At 45.0% G+C, this 16,132-nt stretch overlaps 1 protein-coding gene across 4 annotated transcripts in view; it reads left to right on the top strand.

The window, feature by feature from the left end:
• ELK3 (ETS transcription factor ELK3) overlaps positions 1–16,132 on the top strand; it is a 266,287-nt gene that overhangs the window by 72,021 nt on the left and 178,134 nt on the right. The window lies entirely within an intron of this gene.

The following is a 16,132-nucleotide window of genomic DNA, read 5'->3' as shown; positions in this document are numbered from 1 at the left end:
CCAACTTTTTCCCTCTCCTCTTTTACTTTCATCAAGAGGCTCTTTAGTTCTTCTTCACTTTCTGCCATATCATCACATTTATTTCTAATCTCTATTCTTGAACATATATGCTCATTTGTGTCCAACTTTTTGCAACCCCATGGACTGTAGCACACCAGGCTCGTCTGTCCATGGGATTTTCCAGGTGAGAATACTGGAGTGCATTGCCATTTCCTCTATTCTTGTATTTGTTACCAATGTGACTTTCCTTTCTTATTTCCTATCCTCACCCCTGCCCTCCCTCAAGCTTTGCATGGCTTTTCTAGGATTGGTTGTACAGGTTATAAACTGAATACCTCTAGGGGGGGCACCATTCATATCATATTTAACATATATTCATATATTATGACTATGCTGAGACAAATGGAAGGAAAGTTATGACCAACCTAGACAGCATATTAAAAAGCAGAGACATTACTTTGTCAACAAAGGTCCGTCTAGTCAAGGCCATGGTTTTTCCACATCATGTATGGATGTGAGAGTTGGACTATAAAGAAAGCTGACCGCCAAAGAATTGATGCTTTTGAACTGTGGTGTTGGAGAAGACTCTTGAGAGTCCCTTGGACTGCAAGGAGATCCATCCAGTCCATCCTAAAGGAGATCAGTCCTGGGTGTTCATTGGAAGGACTGATGTTGAAGCTGAAACTCCAATACTTTGGCAACCTGATGCAAAGAGCTGACTCATTTGAAAAGTCCCTGATGCTGGGAGGGATTGGGGGCAGGAGGAGAAGGGGACTACAGAGGATGAGATGGTTGGATGGCATCACCAACTCAATGGACATGGGTTTGGGTGGGCTCTGGGAGTTGGTGATGGACAGGGAGGCCTGGTGTTCTGTGGTCCATAGGGTCGCAAAGAGTCGGACACGACTAAGCGAGACAAATGGTGTAACGTAGACAGGGGAGTCCTTTTCTAATTCACACGAAGGGTTGGCTTCCTCATATTCGTCCATTGTCTTCCTTTCCTTCTCAGTGTCATTCTCTTTCTTTGGCTTCCCTCCTTCCTTGCTCTCCTCTTCAGGCTGAACCTGCTCCGTGTTCATAAAAAGATGATGAAATTCATCATAGCACACGTTTGTTCAGTACCCTGGGGGAGCTGGGCTCTCTGTGAGTGCCAGATGATGCATCCTGCCCTGGTACCTTTAAACCAGCCAGTCCTTCCACATCCAAGAGACTGTTACCCCATGGAATGAGCCTCCAACATCCTTGGATCATTCAAGGCCTTCTATTACCTTGGAGCAGACATTAGGACCAAACATGGGCTGGGAGGGAGGCATATAGTATTATGATATAAACTAGCATTTGCTAAACACATGCCATGTGCTGCAGACAGTTCTGGACCCTCTCTATGTATTAGATTTAACATTAAAGCCATGCTCTTATTTTGTAGATGAGAAAACTAAGCTGCAGAGAACATGGCAGAGACTTCTGATTTCCAGCGTCTCTTTCTTGAAATAATAGAACCCAGGAATTTTGGCTGGGCCCAGGGCTCCCCAAGAATAGTCTCATTTCTCAGCCTCCCGTGCAGTTTGATGTGGTCATATGACTCAATTCTGGCCACTTAGATGTGAATAGAAATGACATCTGCAGGTTCAGGGTTCCCATTCTTGAAAGGAAGCTTCTTGCTGTCTGTGTCCTCCTTTCTCTGTCCTCAGGCTTAGACAAGGGTGGGGCAGTAGTAAGCCAGCTTTGACTATAAGAACAAGACTGTGATGAACAGAAAAGGAACCTAGGTCCCTGGATGAGTTTATGGGACAAAGGCACATGCCTGCCCTAAATCTACCTTCAGATTATTATGTGAATAAGAACTAGCCTCCTATCTTGCTTGAACCAATGTATTTTGGGATGTCTTCATTACAGCAGCATAGCCTGTGTTGTAACTAATATGAAGAGGTTAAATAACATGCCCAAGACCACACAGATAATAAATGGTAACAAGAGGATTTAAACTCAGGCAGGATTTGAATCCAGAGCCCAGACTCCCAGCCAGTAATTGGATAATAATGTCTTACTCCTGCAGAAGTTTATAATCTCCAGGAAGACAACATCCTGTGCTGAGCTTTGAAGGACAGTCAAGTGGACTCTAAAACACCATTTGTATAGCCTCCTCACCAAGTATCTGAAAGCCCTATTATTATCATTCTCTTCTTTGAGGCATTAGCAATCAGGTTAAAATGTAAACACGAGGTGCAAGCCACACAGAAAGCTATTATCAGTCCTATCCGACTCATTTTGATCCTGTGGACTGTAGCCCACCAGGCTCTTCTGTTCATGGGATTCTCTAGGCAAGAATACTGGAGTGGGTAGCCATTCCCTTCGTTCTCTAGGTAATTTTCCTGACTCATGGATTGAACCCAAGTCTCCTGCATTGCAGGCAGATTCTTTACTGTCTGAGCCATCAGGGAAGCCCCTTAGGCCATTTGGTACTAGTTAATTCCTCATACTTTCTAGTCTCCCAGAGTTGAAATAAAGTAAGACACGGGACAGATAAAATTTAAAGGAATGCTGTGAGGGAGATAGGTATCACTAAAATATAGTATAGGGGAATAGAGTATAGGAAAGAAAAACAGAGGGACCCTTTGCCTTAAAGGACGATGTGGTACATAGAATAATATTTTTTCTGCTCCAGTGATGTCCACGTCTTAATCTCTGGAACTGTGAATATGCTAACTTGCAGATTAAGGATCTTGAGATGAGCTGATTATCCTGGATTATTTGGACAAGCTCAACCTAATCTCTGGAAGCCTTACTGTCAACAGCAGAACAGAAAGTCCTTGGTTCTTGTCTTTACAAAGAGAAAGAATTCAATTGAGAGACATGGAGCGGCTTTAAGTAGCAAGAGTTTCATTAAGCAGAGCTAAAGTACACTCCTGAGAAAGGATGAGAGTGAGCTGTCTGGAAACCAGAAGCAGCCTTGCAACGGGGTGGGGCTGGGTTTTGTAGAGTGGTGGCCGCTCCATGTCCTGCATCATTTGACTGACTGACTGACTGACAGTTTTAGGTTGTATAGCTTTTCTTCTGCTGCACAGGCACTCACCATAAACACCCAAGCAAAACCCATGGGGAGGGGGGGTACAAAACCACAATGCTAATGTATTATAATTATGGCACAATGAACCAACCCTAGGTTACTTTGAGTTACCTTTTAGGTCTTGGTGCCTTTGTGCCAACCTGTGCTGGTGGTTTTATCTTGCTTGGTCTTGATATGGCTGGACACCTAGTGGGTGGTCCTTGGCTACAAGAGGGAGGGTCTCTGGGTATATTCTGATCACCAGTGTCTGGGGGCGGGGAGATGACCCCATCCAGGACAGGGCAGGGACCCACTCATGTCTGACTAGCTACCTAATGTTATAAGGGGAAGAGGGAAGCAAGATAGAGTCAGAGAAGGCAATATGACGGCAGAAGCAGAAGTCAAGAGACAGAGGAAGAGAAATATGAATATGCTACACTGCTGGCTTTGAAAAGGGAGGAATGGGCATGAGACAAGGAATGTGGGCAGTCTCTGGAAGCTGGAAAAGGCAAGGAAATGGAGTTTTCTCTTAGATGCTCCAGAAGAATGAAGCCCTGCTGACACCTTAGTTTTTAACTCAGTCAAACTCATTTTGGACTTCTGACCTCCAAACCTGTAAGATAATAAATACTATCAACTTTGCAGTTGTGATAATTGCAATTTACAGGGAAAATATTTATTTGGTCACTCATATCACCAAAATATATTTCTTATATACATTTGGTCTTCCTCCACAGTTCCTGGCTCACAGCTCCTCAAATCCTATGAATTTCCGAAGTGCGGCAATAAAGGTGTCGTTTGTTATGTGAATGAGTGACTTTTGGAAAGTACCTGAGGATGACCCAGTGGAACCAACCCTGTGATCAGAGGATGGGAACTTTCAGTCCTATAGGGAGCAGGGAGGAGCTGGAGGGTGAATCAGTCACCAGTGGCCTAATCAATCATGACTATAAAATCCAAAAGGACCAGATTTAGAGAGTTTCTGGGTTAGTGGGCATTTGGGAGACTGGGGAGGGTGGGGCCTGTAGAGAGCATGGAAGCTCCGTCCCCTTTCCTCATGCCTGGATCTATGCATCTCTTCCTGCTGGTTGTTTCTGGGTTATATCTTTTTATAATAAACCTGTGATGTAGGGACTTCCTGGCTGTCCAGTGGTTAGGAATCTGTGCTTCCACCCAAGGAGCTATGGGTTTGATCCCTGGTTGGGGAACTAAGACCCTATATGCTGTATGGTGTGGCCAAAAAACAAACAAACCAAAAAACCTGTGATGTAGTAAGAAGACTGTTTCTCTGAGTTCTGTGAGCTTCCCTAGCAAATTAATCAAATCTAAGGAGGGGGTCATGGGGAACCACTAATTTTTAGCCAGTTGGTCAGAACCCCAGGTGATAACCCGGGCTTGTCACTGGCATCTGAAGTTGGGTGGTCAGTCTTGTGGGACTGAGCCCTTAACCTGTGGGACCTGATTCTATTTCTGCTTAGGTAGTATCAGAATTGAGTTGAATGGTAGGACATTCAGGGGCTGTCTGGAGACTTGCTTGTTGGTGTAGGGAAACCACCTTCCCTCCAGTATACACACATTGAAATTGGATCTAGGAACAAGCAGAGACATTACTTTGTCAACAAAGGTCCATCTAGTCTATGGTTTTTCCAGTAGTCATGTATGGATGTGAGAGTTGGACTATAAAGAAAGCTGAGCACCGAAGAATTGATGCTTTTGAACTGAGGTGTTGGAGAAGACTCTTGAGAGTCCCTTGGACTTCAAAGAGATCCATCCAGTCCATCCTAAAGGAGATCAGTCCTGGGTGTTCATTGGAAGGACTGATGTTGAAGCTGAAACTCCAATACTTTGGCCACCTGATACAAAGAGCTGACTCATTTGAAAAGACCCTGATGCTGGAAAAGATGGAGGGCAGGAGGAGAAGGGGACGACAGAGGATGAGATGGTTGGATGGCATCACCACCTCAATGGTCATGGGTTTGGGTGGACTCCGGGAGTTGGTGATGGACAGGGAGGCCTGGTGTGCTGCAGTTCATGGGGTCTAAAAGAGTCGGACAAGACTGAGCAACTGAACTGAACATATAACTGGGAATTTGTTAGAATATCAATAGGAAATAGTACAAGGAATGTGGTTGTCAGAGTCCCTGCTGGAAACAAGAGGCATACATATAGGGCTTAAGTATCAAGAGTTTAATAGATTATGTCTTATGCAGGTATGGACAGGTTTAAGAGCACAAAAAAGAGTGAGGAGGCTTTAAGCGATTAACAGTAGAGGGGAGATGATCCCATCATGAGGCCTGAAGAACAAGGTGTCACTGGGGACCAGTGAGAGCTACGGTCACAAAGAAGATGCCCAACAGAAGCTGTGGCCACAAAGATGGGGCTCTGGATGGCAGATCTCCCAAAATTTTCCATTATGTATAATAAACTCCATCAGTGAAGAATTCTTCATAAAAGACTTTTGTCCCAGAGATTTATAATGAATTCCTCACTCATCCTGTGAGGCCAAACCAGATGATGTTAACAGTTGACTTAATGAGGAAGAAACTCCATTAGACCTGCTTATTTGTGTAACTTAACTCTTGTACTAGCTTTTACTTTGTTTTGAATATGTAAAAATGCTCTTAGTGATTATGATTTATGCTCCTTACTTCAACAGATCTTTTAATGGAAAAAACATATCAGTGAAGCTTAGGGTACAAAGGAAATGCAGTTATCCACCCATGCAAAAGCTCATCTAATTGGCAGAAGCTATAAACTGAGTACCACTGTGCATCTGGGGGCAGTGACCCATATTTCAGGCAAAGCAACAAGGGGAAAATGTAAAGTTCCTCTAGTTTTAATATAGTAGTGATTACCCTAATCTCACAAATCATACCCAGAATCAACTGGGAGAATGTGCAAGGGGAATGGGTACTTTGATCTTTTCATAGTTTCCTTCTCGGTAAATAAACTTATATTTTCAAGCCAAATCTCATCTTGCAATTTCCTGCCAACTTCAGTTCTCTGTGTAGCTTACCTTTGCTTTTTCCACTTCTGGCCTCTGGCATTCAACAAACACTTTGCTTTTTTTTTTTATTTTCCCAGATTTAAATTAAATGTTTTAGAGAAATGAGGCATGTGATAACAGTCTCTGCAGCTCTCCTCTATAGTATGACATTAATTTGGGCCTCTGTTTTCTCTCAAACTTTCTATTGCCCCCTGACTTATATTAAATACAGCTACACTGGAAGATTTAGAGGTAAGTTAAGTGGAAACAGCTTGAGTCTCTAAAAAAAATACATATTGTAAAAGTCAGAATAAAATAATTACAAGCAAATTGGAAGAACAGACTCAATTTTGTCACCAATAATTTTTAGAATTTGTTAGATTGTCACTTGTTATTACTCTGTTTCCACTTCTTCAGCCAAAACAAGTTCTAACAAACCTGACTATTTTTGTAGATGAATTCAATAAATTTCACATAACTTGAAAGAAATTGCAGAACAGTTACATAATGGAATCCAATTCACTTGGATCCTACCTATATTTGCCATGATTTGGATATGAATTTGTTCAGAGTTTACTTTTCCTGTCCACGGGGCGGCGGGGGGTGGGGGCGTGGGGGGAAGAGTTTACTAGGAAAATAATGTAAATAAGATTTCAATGTATTTAAGAAGTCAAATGGCTTCCAAGTACTTGAAGAAACTTTGAGAGTGTTAATTTGCATGTAAATCAACTGTTTCGATAATGACTAATGATTATCAACATCCCTGACTTCACTGACATTTAATTTGAATTTGTAGTTCAAAACATTTTTGTGAATCAGAATTTTTATTCTCACTGTATAGAGACATTCATTCAACAAGTATTTTATTGTGCATCTAGTGTGATGCCGGGCTTTCCCTATATGGGCTTCCCCATAAGTCATACCCAATAACGTATGGGCTTCCTTTGGCTCAAAGGGTAAAGAATCCTCTTGCAAAGCAGGAGCTGGAGGAGACATGGGTTCAATCCCTGGGTCAGGAAGATACCCTGGAGAAGCAAATAGCAACCCATTCCAGTATTCTTGCCAGAAAAATCCCATGGACAGAGGAGCCTGGTGGGCTACAGTCCAAAGGGTCGCAAAGGGTTGGACACGACTGAGTGACTAAGCATGCATTCAAGCACGGTGCTAGGCATTGATCAAAAGCTGAAAAGAAAACTGTAGGCCTAAACCAGAACTTGTACCTAGGTTATATTCATCTTCCCACTCACCACCCCAACCCCAGCACCACTCCACTAAATATTGAACTTGCCCCTTTAAGGACAGAGTATATGTCTTAATTATCTAGCTCTCCAGAATGCCCAATATCTAGAACTGAGCTTGGCACATGCTGCTGCTGCTGCTAAGTCACTTCAGTCGTGTCCGACTCTGTGTGACGCCATAGACGGCAGTCCACCAGGCTCCCCTGTCCCTGGGATTCTCCAGGCAAGAACAGTGGAGTGGGTTGCCATTGCCTTCTCCAATGCATGAAAGTGAAAAGTTGGCATATAGTATATGCTCAACGAATGTTCATTGAATGAAAAACTTCTGACTCCCAGTCCAGTGTTCTTTTGTTATAACACAGCTAATACTTATTTAGAGACAATTATGTGTTTGGTGCTTGGCTAAGGAGTATACCTCATTCCTCAAAATAACCCCGAGAAGTAGATAGGTAGATAGTAATAGTTTCACTTAATAGATAAGAAAAATGAAACTCAGAGGGTTGAAAGTATCTTGCCCAGGGTTGCATACCTAGAAAATGACATAACCAGCATTTGGATCATCCCAGATCAGGGGGTGCCTACCTGGTGTCTAACACCAATTATTTCCTCCTACTTTGCTGCCACTAAAGCCACACCCACAGCCCTTCGGTTGCACTGCCGGGACACTCCCTGAAGCCACTAAGCTCATACTAACAGGTTTTCGAGGTGGGCAAGCTTCCCTGGTGGATCAGATGATAAAGAATCTGCCTGCAATGCAGGAGACCTGGGTTCGATCTCTGGGTCAGGAAGATGCCCTGAAGGAGGGAATGGCATCCCACTCCATTATTCTTGCCTGGAGAATTCCATGGACAGAGGAACCTAGTGGGCTACAGTCCATGGGATCGCAAAAGAGTTGGACATGACTGAGCAACTAACAAACTCCTTAGATGATCTTAAAAGGAGAGCTAGGACTGTTCTCTGGAGGTGATGGCGAATCCTTTTGTTCCTCTCTGGGCAGACAATTTAGAGAAAGGCTTCTGCTCTCTCCCTAGGGCTTCTGCTTTCTACCATCCGTGCACCAATCCCTGAAAAGCAAGTGTGGAGGTGAAGTTCCATTCACTTCCTTCCAGATTCCCACTCCTCCTAGACTCCTCTTGAATTCTTTGCCAGACCAGCCCAATTAGTCCCCTCACCCTTCCTGAAGCTTTTCAGGGAAGCAATATTACAACAGCAACTCCCTCATTATCTCACTCCTTCTAAACTCTATGATTCTAAGAGCCACCCCCACCCCCCTGGGGGTGGGGGGCGGGGTGTGGGGGGGTGTGGGGGGGCGGGAGGGCAGAAGCTAATTAGCATGACTCTTTAACCCTTCCTTGAAAGACTTCTACTACACACACACACCCCAAAACAAGGTGAGAGGAGGGGGTATTCAAGAATGCATTTAAAAGTGAGACAGAATTTCAGACGGATTGTAAGTAAAAGAGAACACAGTTCTATTCAAGTACAATGTGAAAAAGTAAAGCACAATGCCTGTGTTTCCCAATTCTCACCACAGGATGCAATGAAGACTTTTTTAATTTACGGGTTTGTTAGTGTGAAAGAAATCTCGTGAGTATAAAATCAAACCATTAACAAATTATCTTATTAGAAAGGAGTATAATTACATTGTGGGACCCTTCATCCCCCTCAAACACAGGGGGCAGGGTTACCTCCAGGCTGGGCTAGTTCTACTCATGGAAACACAACCTTGTGATTTGTACTAGGGTTTTTCACCTTTTCATCTGCTGACGTCCAAAGTAGATGTACTTGTTCAGGATATCCATTTAAATGCTGTGTCTTCTCTGATGTCTCAGCAAAATGTCCAGAGCATAGGCTGGAGGGAGTGGACAGATGCTCCAACTCTGTGGACCCTGGGAGTATCAGAGAGGTGTTTGGAGAGTGGAGGTTTCTGTGGGGTGAGCTCTGTGCACAGAGGGGTAAGCGTATTTGTGTTCCTCCACTTCTCTGCTGTCGTGACCACGACTTCTTTGCATTCTGTGATTACTGTTTATGCAGGAGAGTGAAGGAAGGGGTTTGAATCCTCACTGATGGTTATATTACCAAGCAGGGATTCATGTACCGGGAGACACAGAAAACTCAACTCTGACGAGTGTTTGAAGGGCTCCAAGCTCATGCTTCAAAGACCCAAACTTCTTGATGATTTTCAGGCAAGGTTTTTTTTTTTTTAATTTATTTAATTGAAGGATAATTACAGTTTTGTGTTGGTTTCTGCCATACATCAACATGATCAGCCATAGGTATACATATGTCCCCTGCACCTTGAGCCTTTCTCCCACCTCCCACCCCATCCCACACCTCTAGATTGTCACAGGGCCCTGGTTTGAGATTCGGAGTCATACAGCAAATTCCCACTGGCTATCCATTTTACATATGTTAGTGTATACAGGCGAGCATTTTTAAAGACTGTCAGGATGAGTGATCAGCTCATGGGCTTTCTTCTGACTGGTGAGTGGTGAGGTCATAAAGTGTTGTTTTGGGGAATCTAGGTCATCATCCTTCTGGTTCCTACCAATCTGGGGTCCACATGCTTGTGGTCAGCATGTAGTCACCCTCCTCTACCTGGGTGAAGGTCTTAGTTTCTGCAGAACAACTCAAAGATACATATCAGATTGCCTTTCTGTATCCCATCAGGAGGAACTAGGAGTCCTGTGACTACTGTCCTAATCATTAGCTGCTTGAGCCTGCTCTTTGGGAAGGCCTAGGAGACTAAAGCCCTTTCTTTTCTATCAACAAGAAATGGGGAGCACGGAGGAGCTTTTGTACCCAGGAAGTGCCTGCAGGGCCCTGTCGGGTTTCAAACCTCCCGCTTTTCTTTGATACGTCTCAATCTTGAGGGGAACAGGGCCGGGACAAGAAAGGAAATACAGTTTGGGATAGAGAGATTAATTATAAACTCAGCAAGAGAACTTGGTTTTGTTTTGTTTTTTGGCTGCTCCACGTGGCATCAGGATCTTGATTTCCTGACCAGGGATGAAACCCACGTCCTCTGCAGTGGAAGTGTGGAGTCTTAATCGCTGAACCACCAGGGAAGTTGAGAACTCAGTTATAGGGGGACTCAGCTTCATTTGGGATGGTGGACAAGGCCTGGCCCCAGGAGGAACCATGTTGTAGGCAAGCTCATTTTAACAGAAATAATCACAGGACGGTGGTACTTCAATGAGTTAGTAAAAGTGAAGCAACCTGAACCGTGCCTGGTACGCAGGATACCATAGCCAAAGTTCAGCGGTTACCCACTGCGTTCGAGCGCAGCACCTCAGGCAAACACACGCTCACTGCGTGTTTGTTGAATGAGTGACTGTTACACTCTGTGCCACCCTGGCAGCTCCAGCAATCTCAGGATGATCCTCCTCCCGGCTGTTCTTTTTCTTGCATCCTCTACAAAAAAGGGCATGAGCTCACTACCTGACCCCTACATCTTGAACAAGGGGGCCAACCCTCCCACCTCTGCTCAAAGCTGGGAAGCTTCTGGTTTTGCGGTGAGCGAGGGACCCCTGTTGGCAGTGAAAGAATAAAGGAAGAAAGACCCAGCTGGGTAATAAAACTGCTGCAAGTCACTGCAGGAAAGAGCAGTTGTCTCCAAAAAAATGCAGTTGCACCAGATTTTCTAAACAATAAGGAGGGTCAGTCCCTCTCAAGAGGAAAGAGTCAAGGGTTCCTCTGAGAAGGAACTAACTCCCTCAGTAAATCAGGAAACCTCAAAGCACTCACTGGCCGAGGGGAGGCCCAGCACCTCCCCTGAGTGATTCACTTGCTCCCACTGAACCTGGAAGCTCAAGACCAATTGGGCCCCTTCCTGGGAACCCTTTGCTCCCTCTTCTCCCCAAGAAGCAGGTTTGCACCTTTCACAAGACATCCTTCCATGCTCAGTGACTCCCTTCCCCATTGATTCACAGCTGGCAGCTCCTGACCCCTCCCTGGAGAACCTTGGCCTAGCAGGCACCCTCTTCCTTCACCTGGAGCCACATTTGGCCTAATACTTGTCCCTCAGGAGCCTTTTAATTGTGAAGCCTTCCATTTCATAAGCCAATGAAAGGTGCTGTGAGGCTCGTACTAGTAAACAGGTCCTGTGCGTGGACTCCACGGAGAGTCCCTGCTGCCTTTTTCCTCCTTCCGTTCACCCTGGCCTCCTGAGGGAAGCGCACCATTTTGAAGAGATCAAAAGTAAGTTGCTGGGGTGGTTTCACCGGTTTGGGGCTCTCTTTGGGGTGATGAAATCGCTTTGGAACTGGATCAAGGTGGTGGTTGTTGAGTATCATGAATAAACTAAATGCCACTTTAAAAGGGCTAGTTTTATGCTGCTGCTAAGTTGCTTCAGTCATGTCCGGCTCTGTGCAACCCCATAGTCGGCAGCCCACCAGGCTCTCCCGTCCCTAGGATTCTCCAGGCAAGAACACTGGAGTGGGTTGCCATTTCCTTGCTAGCCCTCAATAAAAAATTAAATTGCTTTTACCACCAAATATTGGCCCAGATTCTCAGGCAAATGGATTTAGGGGAAATACTGTAAATGAAAGAATGGGGAGCTACTTTGGAGAGAGCAAGGGAGGCTTGCCTTTCTCAGGCTCCAAGGCAGAGGCTAATAGGGTAAGGAAAACAGAAAACCCAGTCGGCTGCCCTGCATATGCATTCCCTGTGGTGTAGAAAGGGCTGGGCTGGGCATCACTAAGGCATCAGTTTGCCCTCAAGATAAGGTCACTTGAAGGTTTAAATTTTTTTCCTATTTTCTTTTTTAATTTACTTTTTAAATGGAGGATAATTGCTTTACAATGTTGTGTTAGTTTCTTCTGTACAACAATATGAATCAACTTTTGTTCAGTGGCTCAGTTGTGTCTGACCCTATGGATTGCAGCATGCTGGGCTTCCCTGTCCTTCACCATCTCCTGGAGCTTGCTCAAACTCATGTCCATTGAGCCAGTGATGCCATCCAACCATCTCATCCTCTGTAATCCCCTTTTCCTCCTGCCCTCAATCCTTCCCAGCATCAGGGTCTTTTCAAATGAGTCGTCTCTTTGCATCAGATGGCCAAAGTATTGGAACTTCAGCTTCAACGTCAGTCCTTCCAATGAATATTCAGGATTGATTTCCTTTAGGATGGACTGGTTTGATCTCCTTGATGCCCAAAGGACTCTCAAGAGTCTTCTCCAGCACCACAGTTCAAAAGCATTAATTCTTAGGTGCTCAGCCTTCTTTATAGTCCAACTTTCTCATCCATGAATCAACTATATGTATACATATATCCCCTCCCTCCTGAACCCCTCTCTCCCCACCCCTACCCCTCCAGGTCATTACAGAGCACCAAGCTGAGTTCCCTGAGCTCCGCAGTAACTTCCCATTAGCTCGCTATCTTATACATTGTAGTGTATATGTTGATGCTACTCTATCAATTCATCCCATCCTTCCCTTCTTCCCAGTGTCCACAAGTCTGTTCTCAACATCTGTAATTTCATTATTATAGGACAACAACATTTCTTTTTTGTGAAGAGTCCCTTTGACTGAGTTGGTGATAATTGGTCATTTGAGTTTCCTATTCTAAATCACTCATCCCTTAAACAAACATTTCTTGAGTCTGAGAACCAACTCCTAGAAGAGTTCAAAGGCTAAACTATTAAATAAGGAAGGCAGACTTCACAGAAGGATTGCCTTCTACTTCTGCCTTCAGTAGAAGCTTCTGGAGGCATCCTGTACCTGGGTTCAAGTTGCCAGAGAAAATATTAATACAAGGTGCCCATCAAATTTGAATTTCAGATCAAGAAAAAATACTTTTTAAGCCTAAGTATTTCCAGTGCTGTATGCTGTATTTGGCCTATAATTATACTAAAAAAAGAAGTGTTCATTATTTATTTGAATTTCAAATTTCAAATTTCTGCATTTTTATGTGCTAAATCTGCTAAATCCAATTTCTAGAATTACAGATGACCCAGGCTGAGAGTTTGGAGAATGTATGGTCTCCTCTAGGACATAAGTTCCCCCACTTTAGTCTTCTTCCCTCTGAACATTCAGGCTCCCCAAATGATTGTGCAGTTTCAACTACCATGAGCCTGAAATTTGTAACAAATGACCAGTGGCTAGTTTTGTTTGCTAATACCCTGCCAGTGGCCACAATAGCCCTTATAATTTGCACCAGCAGCATCAAACCTTCCAAATGGAAACAAGTTGTTTGTGATCAGATGGAACATGAAAAGGGTGGAGCTCAACCCACTTTGAAGCAGCAACCTAGCTCCATTAAGAAGTGCTTGGTCTTGGCCTCACCTATTTCTGGTGGAAAACTTCCTGGGGAGTTGCTTCAAGGTGGGCCCGCTGGATTTTGTCATTCTCCTCCTGCTTCTGTTCTCCTGTGTTAAGCTTAGGCCATGAGGGCTAGGTGATGGGAGGAAGAGGTCTAGCCGCAGTGTGAAGTTCTTGTAGATAGGAACTCAATACAGCTTAGTGATGGTCCCCTGCTGAAAGCTGGACAGCCATTCTGAAAGCCTGTTTGCCTCAGCTCAGACTTGGACCCCGGGACAGTAAAACAGAAAGAGATCACTGTCGACTGCAAATGGTTGACAAGATTGGTAATAGACAGCACCCTCCCACATCATCAAGCCCACCATTCAGCCCCAGTGCTTCACTTGCTTGAAGATTGAAGGAGGAAAAAAAAAGGTTTGGCTCTCTTGATGGAACTCACCCCCGAGCGCATCCACCCCTGCAAAGTTCAAACAAATCTGCTCCAGGCTGGGGCGGCAGTCTTGTCATGGAAGTCTCCCTCTTGGAGGCAGTTGGCCAGACCCCCTGAAACACACAATGCTTTGGCCCCGGCTCAAAAAACACCAACATTCATTGCCGACAACGTTCCCAACTACCACCCGTCCCCACCCACCCCTTCCTGGAAAGTGTGATGCAGGGTGGTGTGGGGGGGTGGGGGTGGGGGCGACTCCAACACCACCACCTGGGTCTCCTGAGCAGACCTGGATGCCGGCCCGGAAGCAGCCCTGGCCGGCTGGGTGCACAGACAGCTTCTCCGGGCTGTGTAGGGGGGTGGCCCAGCCTTATTCTCACAGTTTTCACTTCCTGCGGGGCTGTGCAGTCACGTCTGTTGGCTTGGGTCTCTGTGACCTCGGATGATATGGGAAATGGGGGGCTGGTGGGTGAAATTGGGAGGCCGGGCTGTGATATGCCACCATCCGGCTTAGGGTGGGACGCTTTGTCCCCGAAGAGGGAGGGTGACTTCCCACCACACCCAGGCCCAGCACAGCCTTTCCAGGGTCACCGGCCGTCCCCTTCTCTCCATGCAGCCCTGAAAATACAGGCCACAGGCTATGGCCCAGTCGCTGTCGGAGGTAATCCGAACCTGGCGGAGCGGCTAACACTCAGTGCTTTGTCTACTGCTGCAGGAAGTCTTAACTCCCTTTAGGATAGCTGAGTTTTGGAGACCTGTGGAGGAGGGGTGTGGAAAGTATAAAAGCATACTTTCAGAAGTTTGCTCACAAAACAGTGTCGTGCTGAAAACTTCCAGTGATTCCAACAGCACTGCCTGAAATCCTACACTCCCATCGATTTCCACTAATCCAGACATCTCATCAATATGGCATGTTTTTCTCAAATGTTTCAAACTGGAAATAGATAGATGGACTCTGTCACATCTGCTCAGTCAGACACAGCACCCGGCGGCCTCAGCCAGATCCCAAAGGGAGAAGAGTATAGATGAAATCTGACTCACTCAACGGGGTCCTGGAAAAGAGGACACAAAACGATCGCTCACATGGTAGGAGAACCTGATGATAAGACAGAACTTTCTCCTTTCAGACGCTGAGGAGTCACTGAATTTCCTACTCAACACAATTCAGATTACTGAAGTGATGCAGAGAGACTATTCTCAGGTTTTCTCCAGCCAGCCTTTGTGGAGGGTCTTTTATGTGCGTGCATGCTAAATCACTTCAGTTGTATCTGACTCTTTGCGACTCTAAGAACTGTAGCCCACCAGGCTCCTCTGTGCATGGGATTCTCCAGGCAAGGATACTGGAGTGGGTTGTCACGCCCTTCTCCAGGGGATCTTCCCAACTCAGGGATCAAACCCAAGTCTCCTATGTCTCCACTGGCAGGTGAGTTCTTTACCACTATCGCCATCTGAGAAGCCTCTTGTATGTGTCTCTTAGGTTTCTCCTCAGCTTGGGGCTCCCTATCTGTCATTCCCCTGCCTAGGAATGCTCCAGCCTGGAGGATTTTCAACCCTCAGTGTATCTATCCCTTCCTCAGAAATGTTTCCTAACCACCTCTTTCAACCTTAGCTTAGCTTCTCCCATTTGAATTTGTTATTCTTCTTGTTACTGTTAGAGCACTTAGCACAAATGGTATTTTCATATTTAATTGTGTGATGATATATTTACCATAGAGCTCCTTCCTAAGCTAAAATCTCTGTAAAAGCAATGTTATGGGTTGAGTTGTGTTGTTGTTATTATCGTTGTCATTATTATTATTACGGGTTGAGCAATGGCCCCCCAAATATGTTCTGTCCGATTTCTTGGAACATGTGAGCATTACCTGACAAAAGGAACTTTGTAGACATGATTAGTGGAAAAAAAGTGAAAGTGTTAGTCGCTCAGTCGTGTCTAACTCTTTGCAACTCCATGGACTGTAGCCCACCATATTCCTTTGTTCATGGAATTTTCCAGGCAAGAATATTGGAGTGGATAGCCATGCCCTTCTGCAAGGGATTCCTGATCCAGGGAACAAACCAGGTCTCCTGCATTGCAGGTGATTTCTTTACTACCTGAGCCATTAAAGATCTTGCAATGGGGAGATTTTCCTGGGTTATCTGGTTTGGCTCAATGTTATCACAAGGATTCATAT

Source organism: Bubalus kerabau, chromosome 1 (assembly GCF_029407905.1).
Source record: "Bubalus kerabau isolate K-KA32 ecotype Philippines breed swamp buffalo chromosome 1, PCC_UOA_SB_1v2, whole genome shotgun sequence".
NCBI classification, from domain to species: Eukaryota; Metazoa; Chordata; class Mammalia; order Artiodactyla; family Bovidae; genus Bubalus; species Bubalus kerabau.
Note: the sequence above shows the minus strand (reverse complement) of the source record. Positions and strands in the feature narration are given on the sequence as shown.